We start from the raw sequence: 20,688 nt of genomic DNA, 5'->3' as shown, positions 1-20,688 counted from the left end.
ATTAGGGAGTCGCTTGTTTAACTGATTAGAAATAAATAGTGTGAACGCATAGGTGACTAAGAGGGAGTAAAGGTTCTGTTATTTTTGCCACGCTGCTTACGAGTAGAGGCAGAGCGTCACAACAAACACACTGGCCTCTTAAAGTAGCTTTACAACAGCCCACCGAAGTTTCCCCTCGGAATTCCAAACTAGTTGCCAAAAATGAAAGCTTATAAAAAGATGCCACGCGCTCTCGGCCTCCCGGAGGTGGCGCTATGACGGTGACGGAGTTAATTAGTGCCTGCAAAGCGCCGCGTGTGAGCTCATCCGAGAAGTCATGCTCCGCACACATATTATTTATAGCCTATCCGAGGCGTGCACAGTGTTTGACATTTTTCTTCTTTTTAAGTAGGGGGACTTCAAAAAGTCGTGGACACTTCCCCCCACCCCGCAGGCAAAGTGCAGTAGGCAGTCCCCAGGGCGCGGGCGGGAGGTGAAAGCGCCAACCACGCGTGCCCGCGTGCAGGTGCCGGGGGCGGCGGCGGCCACTCCGCAGCGTCCGCTCGGGAGGAGAGTTCGCGGTTGATCTCGGGATGCCTTGCAGATGCAAAATGTGTCTCTGGCCAGCAGGAGGAAGGAAGAGGAAGTGAGAGCAGCGGCAGCCGGCGGCGCAGCAGCCGGCGGATCCCCAGTGTAAGTGCGTGTGCGCGGGCGAGGATGGGCACGGGATAGAGGCAGAGCCACCCACACAGCCGCGGCCCGGAGCTAAGGGACGGAGCTTCTGGCCCCCCTTCAATGGTCACGGGTCGCCAGAGCGCTGGTCGCGCGGAACCCTCGCCGCCACCGCCGCTGTCCTGCGACCCCGGGCAGGTTCGTAAAGTTTCCTGGGCTGGCGCCGCGCCCCGACTCGCCGACCTCAGCGCGGCGGGGGAGGGAGCTGAGGCTGGGGCACCGGAGGAGGCGCCCTGTTCTGGGGGACTCCGGGCGCCGCGGAGACACTTTTGTTTCCTCCCTGGGGGCTCCTCGGCTGCAGCTGGGGTAGCCACTGCGCTCTGCGGGGCGAGGGCTGCGGGCGCTCCGGGGCGCTCAGCAGTTGGGGAAGTCTGGGCAGAACCGGGCGGCTGGTGCGAGTGGGAGTGGGAGCGGAGGGCGGGGGCGCGGGAGATGGAGAGCAGGGCCCGGGGCCCGGGAACCCGCGGAGGCGATTTAGCCAGGGCCGGCTGGTGGGGGCCGCCGAAGGGCTGCGCTGCTGGCGCGCGGGGTCTGGGGACAGGGGAGTGTGGGATTTGGGGGCTTGGAGACCCGAGAGGCTGCGCCGGAGAAGGTACTGGCGGCTCGGACTCCGGCATTTCTCCGGCACTCGCAGATGGGAGGGAATCCCTCAGCGGTTGCGCTCTTGGGAGCGGACAGCGAGGGGCTGGAGGGATGGAGGGCCCGAAGGGGCAGGAGGAAGGGACTGGGGCGGCTGGGACCCTGGGGCGACAGTTGTTAAATACTCGCCTCCCGGGAACACGCCGGGATCTCCCGTGGGGACACGGAACGAAGGCGGGTGGGAGGGGGGCTTCGATGGGAGATCCTGGCATGGAAGAGGGGCACCCGGCGCGCCTTCAGGGTACGGGCCAGCGGGGCTCTGGGGGTCCTGGAATCCGAGCTGAGGGGGGCGGCGGAGATCGCTAGAGTAGCTTTGAGGAAGAGGAAATACAGAAGTCAGCCAGCCCAGGGGTGCGCGCGTGTGTTTGGGGTTGGGAAGTCCGTGTTGTGTCGCGGGCGCGCGCGAGGGCGGCGGGCGTGTGAGCGTGTGTGTGAGCGTGTGTGTGTGTGTGTGTGTGTGAGAGAGAGAGAGAGAGAGAGTGAGAGAGAGAGTGTGTGTGTGTGTGTGTGTGTGAGATTGCGAGGGTCTCCGGAACTTGGGACTTCCCGCCAAGTGACCCTCTCCCGCCTGGGGGCCATTTGAAGTTGGCAACTCCAGGCAGAGGGGTTGTCGGCAGTGGGACCTGCGTTGACCTAAAGCTGTAGGGCTTCGCCTCCCCTAGTGACCTGACCCTGGTGTCCTCTGGACAGCTCTTATAGGACTCCTATTTTGTGGAGCCCTCTGCCTCGGACCACGGGCCTGCTCACACTGCTGGCCATGGATGATGCGGATTTAATCCTCTGTATTTAAGATTTCAGAGAAGCTAAGACCAAGGTTTCTCCCTCCAGAGGCAGAGGCTTGCAGGCTCCCAGGTTAGCGCTGCTAGTGACTTGGGGATGGAGCAGTGGAACAATTTCAGTTTTTGTTGGTTTGCTTGTGTGTTTATAAAATAAAAGTAATTAATGATCTGCATTTATGCATCAATCCTTTGAGGGTAACTTTGGGAACTAGAGGGGCATAAGCCCACTGGGGTTCACTTTTAGATCAAAAATTCTTAAGGGCCTCTTCTGGTTGTGGTTTTACATTTTCCTTCTCCATACCTACCTTCCAAGGTTATTTCAAGGATTATTGTTTCCCAGTTTACAGAACTGGGGACTCAGAAGCCCAGATACCCTGGTGTCAGGTGCAGACTTTTTTTTTTAAACAGTTGCCCTTCTGAACTTCTCCTCTTTACTATGGCACATTTCCTATCTCCTGAGGGCTGTGGTTAAATGTTGCCTTTTTTCCTAGTACATTTATTACTCAGAATTTTTTTTTAATTACATGGACTCGTTGTCATCTTGGGAAATTGTGAGGGAATGAGTGGACCTGAAGTGTTGTAACTCTGCAGTGGGGGGTGGGGTCTGGAGGGAAGGGAACTTGGGAAAAAGTTGGTAGGTGTCAGGGAAAGAGATGTTGTGAGGCAGGCCCGACATGGGTCTGGTGGAATTTAGGATCCCTTCTTGTGCTACAGGATGGGTGGTCCTGTTAGTAGCCATATCTTCACCCTTACCCCTGCCCCCTTGTCTCATCTTCCTACTTTTCTTAAAACGGCAGCCATTCTGACTACCTTACATTCTTCTTTTCACCAGGTTCTCTCCCCAGGGCCTTTGCATATGTTATTCTTTTTGCACAAAGAGCTTTTCCCCACATGTCCGGATGACTCACTCCCTTGCACACTTCAGGTCTCTTCTGCCCAGTTGTCAGCTGAGTCAGCCTTTCCTGACCTCATGTAAAATAGCAACCAGCCACTCCATGGTCCTCTTAAGTAACTCAGTTTCCCCTCATGCCCCCGCCACCTCAGCATTTATTACCCCCTGGCATTATATATTCATTTGTTTATTTGATTATGTTTGTTTTCCCCATTAGAATGGAAGTTCCATGAAGGTAGGGACCTTGTTTTAATACATAGGTCCAGAACCTAGACTGATTTCCTGCATAGTAGGTGCTCAGTAAATACTTGCTGGTGGACTGAATGAGAGATGCCTATTATGGGAAATATACCAGAATATACCAGGAAAATATTGCAGCATCAGTGGCAAGTGAACCCAGGAAACAGGCTTTTGGTTTCTTTCCTTTGTCCTTCCCACCATGCCCAGTCTTCTTCTTGCTGACCTCTTTCTGCCCTGAGTAGACTCAGAATTTCAGCCCGAAGAAAGGAACAGAGAGAGAGAAAAAAACCAGTACAGTTTATTGATAACACATAATCACTTCTGATCTGGTGTTGTTTTATCGTATTTTTTTGGAGAAGAAAGTCTTTTCAAAAGTATGTGTTGCTTTAGCCAAAGAAATACTCCCTTAGGAAGAAGGGCATTACTGTGAGTGGAATGAAGTCAGATATCCACTGCATCCTGCTCTGCTCTCCCAGAAGATGGAGGTGAAGGCAGAGGAGGAGAGGAGGAAAGGAAGAAGAAAAACGACAAATGTCTAGGAGAAGAAAAATGAAAGGGGGAAAACAGATGATGGGCTTCAATAGTGCTTCTAAGCCATAAGCATTTATGAAATTACAGTATGGAGATAGGACAATATGTAAGTGTTTTAAAGTAATTAATCCCCTCTGGGTGTTTGCTGTGAATGGGTGGGGAGAGGTGGAGGAAGAGAGCGCTTTGAAGCCCTTGCAGAGAGGATGTGGCTGGGGGTGTGCCAAGGGGCTCTACTGAGTGCACACTTTGCTTACCTTATCATCTTTCTTAACTCTGAAGGTTTAGAGCTAATCATTCCTATGGAGGACATTTCCTGTCTTGATCTAAGACACTGGGTACCCTTAAGGTTTGTAACTGAAGCCTGCAACAACTTTTTAATGCCTGAAACCATCCAAGTGGGTAGGTTGGTTTTTAAGACATTCATTCTATTGAATTGGGGAAAGGTGGGGAATTACTAAACCCTCTCTACATCACAAAGCCTCAAGTGTTTGTTGCTAATTATGCAACTCCCATCTCTGCTTCCTTCTTGTCAACTAGTCTAGTGTTTTTGAAGTTTGGTGCTGTAGTCCAGGAGTAGATCATAATATCAACTTATCATGTCCAAACTAGCAGTTTAAAACATGAAATAGAAGAGTACAATGGAAAATAGAGTGTTTTACAAAACAGACACTGAATCTTAATGTCAAATGCATTGCTTAATGTGGTAAGGAAAAAGTCTGTTTTAATAACTCTGGAGACTCTAGGAATCTACACTTTCAACCAATTTGCTAGAGATCCTGATGAAAGTGGTTCACAAGGCCATACTTTTAAGAAATATTTAACTGCTCCCACCCCTTATAAATGCTATTGGTTTAATCTCCTGCAAGAGCTGCTGTTTACAAATGTTCAGTTAGATGCAGTAAAAGTGTTAGCCATTGACTTAACTTTTAAAATGCTGCTGTTTATAGAACTTGTGGTATGCTAGGTTGTGGTTCCGCCATATTGGCAAAACTGGAAATCCAGGTGGTATATTCGTCACTTAGCAACATGGAGAGGCTAAGTAGAATCATCCGAAATAATCTTTAACCTTACTTAGAATAAAATGAATGTACTATTTGCTGGCCAAGTTTTAGTTTCGTGCTTTGGAGGTCTTTGGAACCTTAATCAACTTTTCCTTTCATGTTTTATACCTGGTATTCCCCAGATGCCTATTTTAATTATTTTTGGACATTTGCAAAGACAGTAGTCGTCTTTTCTTGTGGCAGCTACACTGCTGTGATACATAATTAGATAAAACATTTTATTTTACTTATTTATTTTTATGTAGGCTTCATGCCCAACACAGAGCCTATCACAGGCCTTGAACTCATGGCCTTGAGATCAAGACCTGAGCTGAGATCAAGGCACAGACATTTAACCAACTAAACGTTGGTTAAGGCACCGCTAGATAAAACATTTTAGAGGACTTGATCTTGGACCTGGCCAACCAAAGAAAAAAAAAGGTGAGAACTTCAGCATTGTCCAAAACAAAGATTTTAAAGACCAACCATCCAGGAGAGAGAGTGTGGCTCCAGGAAATGCGTGTGGCCTGTGACAGCCTTTGACCATGCCCAGCACAGCGTTATTAGGTACGGTGAAGCCATCCCTGCACGCAAAATACACGGATGGGTTGCAGTTTTCAATCTCCTGGATAATTTAGGTTGTGGGAATGTTAACAGTTCAAACCTAGATTTAATAACCAGTCCTGAAGCCTGTAAAACATTGCTAGGATCCAGGGTTAAGTTAACTGTGTTTTCTAAACCTTCACAGGATAGGTGCAGGTACGGTTTGAGCAGAATTTTGTCACTGGCCTAAGGAAGTGAACAGTGAAGTATCCAGGAGGAATCTGTGTGGGAGAGGAAATGCTAGCACATTAAACAGAATTAACTACAGCAACAACCTGGCGTAGTGCTGAGTGGAGAGATTAGTCACATGTATAAATAGAAGGAGATGACGATTCTCAGTCAGTCTTCTAGGCCCCCACAAACACTGATTTCCAGAATCTGAGCAAGATTATTATTGGAACCTCAATTTTAGGAATTGAGGCTACAGTTTTGGCTATTTTAGTTCTAACAGTTAATTCAGGGAACAAAACTTCCCTCGGTTAGAAAGCGTTTACTACTTGCTGGACTGCAGGACTGCCGTGTGTTGGGCGGGTTGTACATGTTGGGTAAGGAACAGTGGCTTGGAGGGCACCATGATTAGCTAAGTCCTTTTTTTTTTTTTTTATAAAAAAATTTTTTAATGTTTCATTTATTTCTACGAGAGAGAGAGAGAGAGAGAGAGAGAGACAGTGTGAGCAGGGGAGGGTCAGAGAGAGAGGGAGTGACAGACTCTGAAACAGGCTCCAGGCTCTGAGCTGGCAGTCAGCACAGAGCCCGACGCAGGGCTCGAACCCACGAACCGCGAGATCATGACCTAAGCGAAAGTCGGACGGTTACCCAACTAAGCCACCCAGGCGCCCCTTATTAGCTAAGTCCTGATTGAGCGTTGCCCCAGTGATCTTGGAGTCACAGGATCCACGTGATGTTTTTCTCCTTGCGTGGAGAGCTGACCCCCTTCTTCCCGGAATGCTGCTTTGGAAATTGTGGAGAATAGGCAGCAGAGTATTATCCTATCTTCTAGATGTGGCTTGGAGGAATGAAATGTCACAGGGATGTCTGGAGAGTCGTTCTGAGCTCTCCTGACTCTTTTTGCCCTGTTGGCCCTTTCCTGTGCACCATGATGCCTGTTTTGGTGATTTCCTGCTCTTGTTGGTTATCCTGTACTAGCCTGGTCTGGGGCCGGGAGCCCCATGTTGAGCTAGGCTGCAGTGCATCCAAGGAGCCCTTGACTCCTGTGTGCTGGTAGAGGGGCCCTGGGTTCCAGTGGAACCCAGTGCTCCGGGTTATTGTGGCTCCCACGGATGTACTTTCTGCCATTGAGGCCAAGTTTTGCTGAGTTGGTGCCTCTCTCTGGATACCTCATTCCAAAGCTAAACTTCTTAGCCTTGAGAGTTAGTGGATCCTTCTCTTGGGGACAGCATGCTCATCACCTAAGCTCGTGATATTGAAGCATATAAGCCAGAATGGAATTCATTAATCAAAAATGAGAACAGTGTTTGCCAAGGAGAATAGACACACATATTCTTTAGAGAACACCTTTTTCTCTCTCTCTCTTTCTCTCTGTGGATGAGTCATGGTGAAAGCAAAAGTATGGAACCAGTGGTGGTAGGGAGGGACCAAATGGTGGTAGGGAATACATTAACGGTGTTTTCCATCTAGTCTTAAATTTTGCTACTTTTACTGCCCCGTAGATTAATACCTAAGGGAACCAGAGACTGGAATCTTCATCTAGGATGATTTTTTCCTTGGGCGATGCTAAAGCTATTGATACTGTTCTTTTCCTCCTTGCAGGCTATTGCCCATGTTTTTAAAGTTTATTTATTTATTTTTGAGAGGGAGACAGAGAGGGTGAGTAGAGGAGGGGCAGAGAGAGGGAGAGAGAGAATCCCAAGCAGGCTCTGTACTGTCAGCACAGAGCCCAATGTGGGGCTCGAACTCATGAAGCGTGAGATCATAACCTGAGCTGAAACCAAGAGTCGATTGACACTTAACTGACTGAGCCACCCAGGAACCTCTGGTTATGGCCCATTCTATGTTGACTCTTTATTTCAGGCAGTTTCAACCTCAGCACCCTTGGCATATGGGGCTGGATAATTCCTTGTTGAGGGTGCTGTCCTGTGCATTGTAGGAAACACTAGCTTTTTTGGGCCTCTACCAAACTGGTTTGCCAGGAGCAACACCCAGTTGTAAAAACCAAAAATGCCTCCAGACATTGCCCATTGTTACCACGGGGGCAACCCCTCACCCCCCCTAGTTGAGAACCATTGTTTTGTTTCCTCGGGTAAGTTAGGCTAATAGTGTGCTGTCAGAGGCTAGACTTTTGAGAGCAGTTATAAGTGCCCCAGTTTTCTCTACACTGGTTAATTCTTAGACCCTAAGGTGGTGTATTCACAGATAGATGGCCTCACCCTGTATGTTCTTTTATTTTCTCTAGATCTTCAGATTTCCTCTGGAGCCCCCTTCCCTCCTGCATTACAGTTGTCTCCCTAACCCTGCTCCGTTTCAAGTTTGAATTTCATGTGTGCTTCTTTCTGGTATGCTATGGCTGAAGAAACCTAACAGCTCGTGATTTTATGTTTCAGTTTCCACAGAAGGGCTGGAATTCTGGCCACTGGTTGCTGCATTAACCATAACCTCTGCCTAATGGGAATATGATAAATGAAATGAGGAAGGTGGTTAACGAAGCTCAGTTTGGCTCATTCAGAGTCCTCTGTCACGAGATTAAAGAAGTGTCTGCATGGGAATGAGTTAACTGGGTGAAATACCTCCTCCTTTGCTTGTAAAATGTACCTTGGCTAGTTGGGTAGTAATAGATATTGATATTCCATTATTGTGGCCAGGACATTGTACTGGTCAGGGAGAAAGCTGTAAGGTATGTCTATGTGTGAAGTCCTTTCCCCCTCTGTCCATTAGATTTCTGCTCTAATCTTGCCACATTTATTTTCTTATGTAATTATCTGTCGACCTTTTATTTACCTTCACTGTTTGGCTGCAGTAATAGTGCAGAGCGTCATCTAGTGGCTTAAGCAATGTAGAAATATTGCTGGCTTGTATGCTAGCTATGTCTCCCCAAGGCAGCAGCCTTCTTATAAGTCACAGCACTATGGCAGCCCTCCACCCTTCCTTCCGCCCTTTGTGCCTTTTGCCTTTTTTTTTTTTTTTTTAAGTTTGCAGTGACGTTTAGAGAGCCAGTGTTCTGTGCTGTGGGGTTCTGTGGCTGAGCAGTACTGGATGAGCTATATTTTCCAGGCTGCTACACACAATTACCCTTAATTTTGAAGCGTAATGCATTTCAAAATATTTTTTTTTTCTGTTTTCAGGCTCTTTAATCCAAATGCAGAGCCACAGCTGGCTTTGCCCGTGGCCCTGAAAAGGCATGTGGCTTGGGAGGTAGAGCTAGTGGAAGGACTTTGGTTAGATTGCGTATTTTTGGCTGAGTGAAGAGTGAATTCCAATCACACTCAGTAAGGCTGGTTTGTACTTGACTCCTGACCACCTTCACCCCTTGCCCCGCCTCACTGTTTTTAGAGTGTTTTTATAGTGGACCCTGTGCCCTAGTTACTCCAGTTGTGGGCCACGCTGTGGGAAGTGACTGAGTACTCAAAAATTTAGGTTTAGGGGAAGGGACTGATTCTATCATACACTTAATAGTAAGCATGTGTTGTGTATGTATGTGTGAGCGATAAAGATACACACACACATATACACACATCTATGCAGCTCCCTTAATAATGGAAAGTCTTCAGAAGGAAAGAAACTTACTCTGTCAGCTGCTAAATCCTATTTTCTTCAGTCCTTGTCCTATTTACAGCAAGTCAGTACAAATCTCATTAAATCAAAACCTTTATCAAGGAATGAATGTCTTTCCATCATCTTTAGACTTACTCTACTCCCAAGAAGTGACTTTAACTCATTAGAAGTATTTTCTCAATTACCATCCATTCTTCAGTTGAGGGTTTTGGGAAACATCTGCCTGGGTGTATATGGGAGAGGCAAAATAAAGATTTATTTATTAATTGTAGTATACTTTAAAAAATAAATGTGTGGCTAACACTTAAAATGTATATAAATGTTTTCATACTGAAATATTGCTAGGCTTAGAGCATGCACTGTAACACATTATATACATTATTCGTTCATCCGTTCATTCATTTATTTATTCAGCAACCATTTTCATTGCATTTTATGTTCTAGAGTCAAGGCACTTCCTGGACATTGTAAGACCCACTTCATATGAGCACTATGGGAAGGGGAGCTGTGTGGGAGACAGACCCATTAATAGATAATCATAATGGAGTGTGATAAATGTATGTGTAGATTTTTTGCAGATCACAGGGGAAAGAGTTCACAATAAAGTGACTTTAAGAAAGATCTGGAAAGCTGAGTACTAAAAGAAAAAAACATGATATGTCCAAGGAATACAGAGATCACGGTAGTCAGGAGAAAGACTGAAAGGGGCCTTGTGTCAACTCTTCTGGGGGCTGGGCATGTAGATTGAATGCAAAGGAAAAACAAAGGATTTTAGGCAAGGAAAAGACACAATTGGAATTTGATGAGAAATATAACTGCCAGGGCAACAGGGAAGGTAGATGAGAGGTGCAGCAGAAAGGAGGTACCAAGGAGAGAGGAAAGCTGTATGTGCCTTCCTTCTGTGGCTGCCCAGAACAACACACAATCTTGGGCAAATGAATAAATAAATAAAGCATCATGCTTACTTTGTAAATGCGACTTGAAAATAGATTTCTCTACCCCCACCTTCTAGTCTGAGTAGTGGGCCATCCTCTTCCTTTAAGGAAACAATTTCCGGAAATAACCCTCCCCACCCCCACCCACCACCTGCCAGATGGAAGTTGGAGAGAAAGCATATTGACATCGATAAAAAAAAAATAAATAAGACTTGGTGACTGATTGGATATGGGGATAAGGGAAAAGTAGGAGTCTTTGAGATTTAAAGCTAAATAAATAAATACTTGCTGGGTGAGGATTCAGGTATCGTTTTGACTCTATCAGCTGAATGACTTGGTTTAAGTTAATTACCATTCTTCGCTTCCGTTTCCATATCTGAAAGTGGAGGTAATCTAAGTCCTTATCTCTTGGAGCTGCTGAGGTGATTAAATGGAATAATGATTGTAAAGTAGGGTATCCCAAAAGCAGTGTATTGGATTTGCTGTTGTTATCAATGCTATTATTACTAATTCAACTAGTTATTATTAAGGTTTTTTATTCAAATATCTTGCTAAAATCCTTTAACGACATACATTTATCATTTCATCTTCTTTATGAGTTGTCAGTAGCCCAGGAAATTCCTGTTAAGGTCCTGGCTAGACTATTAGTTTGATTTATGTATCATTTGCTCAAGAATACAGAGAGGTAAACTGCTGAAATACAGGTCAGGGGAAATTACGATCAATTGTGAATGAGAAGAACTGACCTAATGAATCCTGTTAGCAACTTGAGGTCCTCAAATAAAAGCTCTTGTAAATAGATTTCTATCTCCCACTCACTTGGAACTAACTTAGGGTTTTGCTGTGTTATGTTATTATTATTTTGCTTTGTGTAGAGAGAATGGAGGTTGCTCATCGGGGACATTTTCCTTTTCCTTCATTCCAGCTTTCGGCGGTGGTTGCGGGGGTCTGTTTGCACTTATCCAGTGTGAACAGGAGCTCAGTGAGAAACCCCCCACTCAGTGAAGTACTAGGGGAAGTGCAAACGGCAGGAATTTGATTGAATTGAACTGATTTTCATCCGGTTGTGTTGCCTATTAAGGAAATTCAGTGGTTCCAATAACACTTTGCTAAGGGTCCCTTTTTGAATCATTTGGAACATTCCAGTAAGTGGGGGCCTATTAATGTTCATTGGCAGGTGGGTGTTAGTAAAGTGTTAATCTTTCTCCTTTGATCTGAACCTGTCAACCGAATTAGAAAATACTCTGGGGATTAAAACAGAAAAATAAAAGTAGGATGACTATCGTCCTGAATGTGACCCGGCATCGCTCTATTGCCCCAGAGTAATGAAGTGTGCCACCTCTCCCTTTCAAAAGTGTTTTGGGTTGGACAATTCATTTTATGGCCACCAAAGTAGAAACCACCTGTTTCCATTTCTGTTTATTCTTTCTGGCTTCTGCCAGTTGTTTGGGTGACTTTTCTGCTTTATGTGCCTCCAGGAAGGCAACAACTGACTTACAGATGCACCGGCTCATTAAGGAGTAGCACATGTACCTGTCACTTGGTAACGGCTTTCATGAAGTGGATCGAAAAAAAAAAATCAACCTCAATACAGACACTAACCTGCCACGAAGTGCAGGTGTGCAAGAGAACTGTGCCAAAAAAAAACCTGCTTCTCTAAACTTGTGCTTTGAAAGAGCACGGCTCCCCCCACCTCCCATTACTGTAGTTGTGAAAGTCATTCATCTATTCACTATATGCAACTCTTGCACACTATTTCCAGTGTAAACTAAAATTTCCAGTCACTGTCTCTCCTCCCAAGTAAAGGGATAAGTATGGATGGTTCAGCTGCTAGGTTGTCACCTGTGTAGCAATACCTCTACACTGTGCATTAGGATTGGTGAGTAACTTTAAATAGGATCCAAAGTTAAATAAATATTTAAAGACCCACAAAATAATTTATGTATCAAAACACAGATTTATAGTAAGTCACTGGAGATTTGCATTCAAAGCAAACTGTATTATCAGTTTAACAATGATTCAAACACCTTGATTTGCCCTGTACCCATTTTACAGATGAGGAAGTTTATCTGTCAGAGAGGCAGGCTTCCTAGCATCATGTAGATCCAGATTGAATGCTCTTCTCTGCAACACACCACATGCTAACTTTCCTGCTGCCAAATCTCCATCAATTTTTCAAATTCATGTTTGCCTCAGTTGAACCCAGTATGTTGGAATGTTGTGTTGAGTGGCCGTGCTGCTTGGGGAAGGATGGAGAAAAATTTGCCATGAGAGCTCTGCTTTCGGAGCAGTTGCGAGAACACAGGTGGCAAACTGTTCATTACCTGACCCAAGGGCTGACTGCAAGTAAGATGACGGAAAGAAGAGGACAGTAGTGGTGTATTCATTTATATTCCCATGAGACATTGTTCCGCTGTCATAGAAGTTGTGATCTTTGCTGACTTGTTTAGGGCCGTTTTAAATTTTCGAGTATGCCACTAACAATTCTGGCATATGAAAGTGCCATGAAGCAGTCTGAGAATCGACTCCTGTAGTTGAGAATGATAAGGCACATGAAGGGGTACAAAAATATAAGAAGTCATCATGAAAACCTCCAGATTTGTTTTTATTTCAAAATACATATTTTAGACAGTGAACAGACTTTAGGCTAGTTGTTCATAACCAGATCAATGCAAGACCCAGAGAAATGACGTAGCAGCAGTTGTAATATTGAGTTTCACTCTTCCTTCAAACTCTGGCAATTGCGTTATGTAGAGTTGGGCTCATCCATTTAAAAGAAATTTCTTAAATGTTTATTTTTTTAAATTTTTTTTAATGTTTTATTTATTTCTAGGAGAGAGAGAGAGAGACAGCGTGAACAGGGGAGGGTCAGAGAGAGAGGGAGTCACAGACTGAAACAGGCTCCAGGCTCTGAGCTGGCAGCCAGCACAGAGCCCGACGCGGGGCTCGAACCCACGAACCGCGAGATCATGACCTAAGCGAAAGTCGGACGCTTAGCCGACTAAGCCACCCAGGCGCCCCTTAAATGTTTATTTTTGAGAGAGAGACAGAGTGCTAGTGAGGGAGGGGTAGGGAGAGGGAGACACAATACAAAGCAGGCTCTAGGCTCTGGGCTGTCAGCACAGAGTCTGATGCAGGGCTTGAACCCATGAGACGTGAGATCATGACCTGAGCCAAAGTCGGACTGTCAACCACCTGAGCCACCCACGTGCCCCAGGACTCATCCATTTTAAGTGAGAAGTGCCAAAGAAGGTATCTAGTATCATATATAGGGGAAGGACACTACCACACGACTTTAGTCTTCAGGGTACCAGAGACATTGGAGCCCCTTATTTTTAAGAGAGGGAGCAGAGAATATTTGATGGTTACTATGGGTCTGATTTTACCTCCAGTGTTTTCCTTCTTAAATACTCTTTAATGCATTTGTTCATCCACAAATATTTATTGAAGACCTGCCACATACCATGGGGTGTGTTATGTGATACACAAACAATGGTGAGACTTTTTCCTACAAAAAATCGCAGACCTGTTGTTGCTTTCTTGGGCTGCCTTGACACTCACCAGTGGAGAAAGGTGTATGGACCAAAGGATCACACAAATAAATGTGACATTTAAGGTCCTGATGCTGAAGGGCTGGGGAGGAAAGGCAATGATGCTGGAATGGCCCCTGGCAGGGGATTGATGTAGTTAGAGAGGGGGCTGGGAAGAGGAGAATGGACTTTACTGGGGAAAGAGGAGTCCATGCAGATGACTAGTATATGTGAAGAGCAGACACGGATGTTGAAGTGCTCAGGGCAGGGAGCACTCCAGGCCTGGAGTAGACTGGGGAGGAAGGCTCCTTGGGATCAAGGGTCTGGGTCTTTATGAGAAGAGTTGTGGGAAGTCACTGGAGTGTTGTACCCGAGGGAGTGATGTGATCAGATTTATGCACTGTAAAGATATTCCTGGCTTCAGTAAGTTTTACATTATTTAAAATTAGTCACAATGTGGCTACATTCGTACTACTTTTAAATGTTTATTCACTTATTTATTTATAATGTTTATTTATTTTCGGGAGAGGGAGACAGAGAGAGAGAGAGAGAGAGAGTAGGGAAGGGGCAGAGAGACACACACAGAATCTGAAGCATGCTCCAGGCTCTGAACTGTCAGCTTAGAGCCTGACAAGGGGCTCGAACACATGAACCATGATGTTCTTGGATGTTGCACAGTGCCTACCTCTGTGGTTCTCAGCCTTCAAAATGCCTAAGAGTCACTGGGGACCAGAAACTGCATTTTAGCAGGTCTCTCAGGTGATTCTGATGCCAGTGGTCCTGACTTCACTTTGAGACCCTTGTCCCCAAAAGTGCTAAGGAGTGAAAAAAGAATTGAGGTAAAACATTGTGAGGCTGCCAAAAAAGATGGAGCCTCTATACTGCTGGAGTTTTAACTTCGACCCGTTCTCCTGATACTGGAGGGATTTTCTTCTAGTGCACCTGAAATGGATTCTAAATCCTTTGAATTTCTTCTAATTTATTTCCTAATCCTTTTGTATGCAGCTGTTTTCTCAGATCTGTGGCTTATTCCCTCTGTGTCTCTGATATTTTACTTTACATTTTGTTGCCATTTAAGGAGAATCTTTTTTATGTCAGTCCCAAATGAGGTTATGAGACAGGGAGGTGGTGGGGAAGGCCGGCCGGATGAGGAGGGGGCCAAGAAGCCCCTACTTGGCTTTGCTTTGCTTACTTTGCCCTCTACAGCAGGAGACTGAGCCCGTTCTGCCAGGGGAGACCAATCTATAGTTACCATAAGACGGGATTGTTTTCAGCTGTTCCCCAGAGAGTGTGAGAGCTTGGCTCAGGTGAAATCGGCTGAAATGAATATAAAGGATAGACTTAGAGCAGAAAAGAAGTCACGGAACAGGCATCAGACAATTCAGCGAGTGCTCAGAGAGTAAAGTGCCCTGGATCCACTTCTCCCTCTGGTCCACATGACACACTCAGTGGACATCTCCTTGGAGAACTTTCCTTGATATCCTGGTATCCCCTCCTAGGACACATTCAGGGCTTCTCCATGCTGACTAGATTGGAGGTTGTGAAGGTACGTATTCCCAGTGCTAAGCCCATAACAGCTACTCAGTGGATGCTTCCAGAAAGAAGCACAATTATGCATGCAGATGAGCACTGTGTCCTACAGTCTTTTGGGGAAGAGCCCTTTCAAATGGCTTCTTTGTCCGTGAGTAAAGAGCCCAAGGACACGTGGTTCAGGGCTGTAACTCTCATTGTACTCAGTTTTGCTGAAGACCACTCCTGCCTGACGTCCCTGTGATTGAGTCGTGGGCCAGACCAGATGTCATATGTGGGGAGGCAAATGGCCACTGGCTTCGCAATGTCCTCATCCTGTGGTGGCACTGGTTACTGCTTTACTGTCATTCCACAGTACCCAAGTCTACCCTGGATGTAGGGAACTTTCCAGAGGAGGAAACCAATGTTTTGTCATTCATGTTACTGTCTGCAGAAGTATTTATACCTCATTTGGGTACTTATAATTCTCTCCTAGTCACCGAAAAGCCTGTGGGGCATAGATATTAGAGACCGTAACTTGTGAGAATGTAGAAAACATTTCTTGGCTTCAACCCTGAAACTTCTACCCTCTTTGTGCCTTCATCCCCACAGTCCTACCAGTGTTGGATCTGGAGAGTTTTTTCCTCTCTTCCTTCCTCCTCAGTGTCTGTGGGTGACCAGGCATTCATGACATACACTGGGGGTTGGGATCCCTACCACATATGTGGTTACCCACATTTCATTTAGTACATTCTGAGAGCGCTGTGGCCTTGATAATTTATGTTTCTGGGCTCTAATTGCACATTATTTTTCTAGCAGCTATCAAAGGTTTCAGCTAGCAATTGAAACTTGATAGGTGTCAGGGCTGTTCATTGCTGGAATGATTAATCCTGATGTTCAAGTCCTGAGCCAAGCCCATTTCTTTTAAGGCAAATAGCACACACACAGTAAACCCCAAACTTAAGTGTTCTGAGTTCACTCTGAAAGTAGAGCACATTCAGGCCTTTGGAACCATGTTCCCAAATCCTCCATGGCCCTTTCTCCCTCAATAAAGTGAACAAACAAGTTTTCACTCCCAGTGTGGGGATTCTGCCAGTTGCTGGGTATGTCTATTTCAGTTATACATTCTGGATCTGGAGAGTAACCACGGGATGAGCTCTGGGACCCACTGGATTGACTGTGAGATGGCTGTAAGCTAAGAAACTCCATTGGTCACCTGAATTCCATTAGCACCTACTCTGACTGGTGGGCCACCGGTGACATTTTGGATCTCCTGGAATTATTGCCAATTCAGAGCTGGTGTCTAGTAGTCCCCCCAAAAGGTCTGATTATTTCCTTTTCTCTAATGCACAGTCCCCCTAATGAAAGACTATAGGTCCCTTTGGAGGAAGGCTGGGAGAAAGTTTAACAGTATGAATTTTTGCCAATCTACCAGGGTTCTTCCTCAAGGGGACCCAGCCTCCCCTTCATTTATGGGGTTCTGGGCATATAAATTGGTTCAGGCATGGGAATTGATGGAGAAACCATGACTGTGTTTATGATTCAGGTTAGACTTTTGTCCACTTGACTCACATCTTTTGTGCTTCTACAGATTAAGTAAGAATTTAGTAGGCTTTCTTTTTTCCTTCTAGAAATGCTGTACCTAACTACTCAACACTGGGAGTCTGTGTGAGTCCAACTATTCTGATTGGTCTTTGACTCTGATGTCCATATGGTTACCACACCACACTAGAAAGTGCTTAGAGTCTTTGACTGGCCGAAGGGCTGACCTGCCTGCTCCCTTGGACACTTCCCTGAACTGGCTTAGGGGAGCAACAGAGGTGAGAGCTTCATAGCCACAAAGATCGAGGTTGAAATTACTCCTCATCTCCTTGCTGTGGGCAAATTCATTAAGCTCTCATGACTTCCTGTTTCCTCCTGTGTAAATGGAAATGGTGCTCATGGGTTGTCACAATAAATGAAAAATGTCACCAAGGAATGGAGTTCTTTGGCTCCAACAGGTGTGAAGGAGATGTGAATGGGTGTATTCCCTTTGAACCTCTTCTCCAAAAGAGATGTGTTTAAGTCTGTTGGTTGGATGGAAGGGATGGAGTTAGGTGTCACAAATGGGCTCATGGGATGCACTGTTTGTGGTTAGCTTCCCTTGCTCTTCAGGTCCCTAAAGTACGTGCTTGATTTTAACTGTTGCAGAAAAAAATGCCATTTTATTAAAATAGGTTATGTCCACAGAAGAATTTCACATTTCCTGTTCTCTGCATTATGACTTAAATGTCAAGTTCACTATGTTTTCAAGTACCAGCGGTTGATTCCTGGGTCTTATTTTTTCAGTCTTTAGAGAAATGAGGTCTGTCTGGGGCAGGTGACTTTCTTAGGACTTAGCTGATGCTGTGGCGAGTCTTGTTTGTGGACCCCGTTTGTGGATTTCATTCATTAACTCATTCTTCAAACACTTGATGCCAAGGAAGTATGATACACACAGAGTGACTTGGCTCCCTCCAGGGGACACCCATAATACAGGGTGACTAATACCCCCACGTCACTATTGGCCAAAGATCTGCTTTATGGAAGATATACATGGTGAACTTCGTGGCTCTGCTGGTCCAAGCTCTGGAGTTTGGGATCCAGAGGCCAGGGTCTTGGTTCCAGGTCTGTTATTACTAGCATCTGTGGCCTCCCTTGGCTGCCTTAGTTTTCTTAGCTCTGTACTGTGAAGGGAGGCTGCTAGGTCTGATATATCGATCCCAAGCAAAAAACCATGGAGCAGCTGCTTCAGAATCATCTCACCAGTTAACAAAATTAAAATCTGGGCCTCAACATCAGAATTTCTGATTCAGGGCAGGTTCTGGAATTTGTATTTATACAAGGACTCCCTGCCCTGGCTGATCGTCATATGAAGCATCCCATCCTGTGGAAGGCCCTGGATGACTTCCAGCTTCCCCTTCTTCCCTATAGCTCTACTCCTCATCCCTTATAACCTATCACCCTCTTAAGTGTCTCCTTCAGAAAGCCTTTTTGACCTCTGACTGATTGGCTCTTTATAAGGAATTAGGCCATGACTCTGTGCAAAAAACAAGAGAAAACAAAACAAAACAAAAACCCAAAAAACAAAAAGCTAATAAAAGTCATTACTGTGTGCTTGTATGTTTTTGTTTCCCATGTGGCTCTGGAGTTTCTGAATGTAACGATGGCACTTTGTTGGCCATTGCATTTTCTGTGTCCTGTCCACTGCTTGGCATGGAGAATATGCCCAAAGGAGGATGTTCAGAGGCAAGATGGGAGGGTGGTAAAACCACAGAGTGGCCCCTTTCACTGCCTGTTAATACTCCTTGAAGAGATTTCATGGATGTTTCCAAAAAATCACTCCCACATCTTTGGGATTGCCCGTTGAATTGCCTACTCTGTGCCAGCCCTTCCCCCACAAATATCTGCCTGTTACAGAGGCGACTGCATCCCTCCTTAACCTTGGGATCCCAGGATGGATGTGGGATTGCCCAAAGAAGGGGAGGTGAGGAGACGTGTTAGAAACTGACAGCTTAACCTCAGGTGTTTTGCAAATACAAGGACTTCCAAGATATTATTTGGCGTTTGCCTCTCTTTACTTCCTTCCTTCCCCGATTGAAAAAGACAACCCACAATACGTGGGCCCCAGTCCTTCTGCGGACAGAATGGAGTCACACTGAGAAAAGGGAAGTTGATTTCCTGGTCGCCTCCCACTCAGGAGTTCTGGGTGGCGCCATCCCACACTATTTGCATCACTGAACTACACATATTGCCAAGACTGCATCTTAAATTTAAACATTTGGATGAGGCTAAAGAAAGCCTGAGGGAAAAAGGTAACACTTCTCCCTAAGCGGTGCGTAAGCACTGTGCATCGTATGTTTTACTTCTGCTTTTGGGTTAAGGACAGAACGTTAATTAAAAAGTAAGAAAGCTCGTCTTCTGAGCAGCAATTAATTTGTGTTCGCTCTGCTTTTCATCTGTTGAGTCTTTGAATTTTTGAAAACATAAAGGCTGAACAAAAGATCTCCTAAGGGTCTTTCCAGTGTGCCTTCCCATCTGATTGTTTTGATCTTGAGGCTGCATGTTGACTTGGAAAAGGAACCAGTGTTATAAAAGAAATGTCATTGCAAGGGTCTGGTTTCTGATTGTCATTTGGATGGTGTAGAGGTGATAGGGCTCCAGGCATATACTCCTGTTGTTTATTGGTTCTGCCCTGGCCCCGTCCAGAGTCCAATGTTCCATTTAGCCAAGACTGCTAAGAAGCAACATAACTGGATTCATTAGCCTGAGTTCTGAAAGCTCCTCTGAAGAGTTATTTTTGTATCATACAATTTTAATTTTTGGGGACAGGCTGTACCACTTTCCAGGTGCCAAAAGTGATCACTCAGATTTTTTTATTAGGTACTATTTTAGCTTCAGAAATATTTTATTTTTTATGGACTGCTTTGTGCCTTTGACCCAGTTCTCTTTTCCCTGGGATGTGTGCCCTGAGAAGATGACGTTTATGATGTTAACAATACCTGGAATATTAATTCTTTTCAAATGAAATCACTGTCCCCATCCTCCTTCAACACACACACACACATACACCACTTCCCAAACATGTATCCTTCATACTGATGAAATGTTTTTGGAATACGTGTGGGGAACACTGGTTTTTCTCCTTTTTGCAGCAGGAGGAAGAATATACAGAGGTTTTGTGAGATGCAGCTGGAGTAATCGATGGGCAGACCTGGACCCTGTTGTTTGTACTGCTCCTTGGGGGATTTTCATATTCGTGGTGGCCGTGCTGTGAAGGAAAGACCCCAGACAGACCTTGTAGAAATAAGATTATGTGCCATTCACAGAAGTGAGCTGTCAGCAGCCATTCCTCTAACTGTAATTTGCTACAGCCTAGAAATGAACAAGTGACAGCTATTAAAAGGGCTGTAGAATAATTGCAGTTAAAAGTAAAGATATTATAGAAGAGGCATTTTAGACTGCTGCTTATACTTGTTTTCTACTCAAGAAAGGGCTGAAAATGTTTGCGGGCTATAACATGTTTAGAAAATAGAATCCTTGGTCATTTTATTTATGACTAGTCTACAGTGTTCTTTATGGTTTCTTTCTTTCTTTCTTTCTTTCTTTCTTTCTTTCTTTCTTTCTTTCTTTCTTTCTTTCTTTCTTTCTTTCTTTCTTTCTTTCTTTCTTTCTTTCTTTCTTTCTTTCTTTCTTTCTTTCTTTCTTTCTTTCTTTCTTTCTTTCTTTCTTTCTTTTTTTCTTGCATGTCCTAGTGGCTTTGGTTTAGCTGACATCTGAAGGAGGGTGGTATCACAGTGGAGTGAGCCGTGACACATTCTCAGCATTGATTGCTGCCAAGAGGGTGAAGTGACTGGGGGTTATTTCATCCAAGATGTCAGAGTTCCTTACCATGTGCTTTCTCTTAGGGCGAGGGGTTAGAGCAGGTGCTCCTATTCATGGCTGGATGCCATCATGCCTGTCATGTGGTTTTTGTGAATTTTCATTTTAGAATTTGAAGAAGTCTTTGCCTGAAATATACCTTAAAACACA

At 45.1% G+C, this 20,688-nt stretch overlaps 1 protein-coding gene across 2 annotated transcripts in view; it reads left to right on the top strand.

Moving 5' to 3' along the window:
* The first annotated feature begins 504 nt into the window (after window positions 1-504).
* ELMO1 (engulfment and cell motility 1) overlaps window positions 505-20,688 on the top strand; it is a 530,720-nt gene continuing 510,536 nt past the window's right edge. The window contains exon 1 of one of the 2 annotated variants that reach the window (XM_039239135.1): window positions 505-672. The gene's annotated coding sequence lies outside the window, so the exon portion shown is untranslated. The other variant, XM_039239134.1, reaches the window with a different exon arrangement.

Source organism: Hyaena hyaena, unplaced genomic scaffold, assembly GCF_003009895.1.
Source record: "Hyaena hyaena isolate Hyena2069 unplaced genomic scaffold, ASM300989v1 scaffold_153, whole genome shotgun sequence".
Lineage (NCBI taxonomy): Eukaryota > Metazoa > Chordata > Mammalia > Carnivora > Hyaenidae > Hyaena > Hyaena hyaena.
Note: the sequence above shows the minus strand (reverse complement) of the source record. Positions and strands in the feature narration are given on the sequence as shown.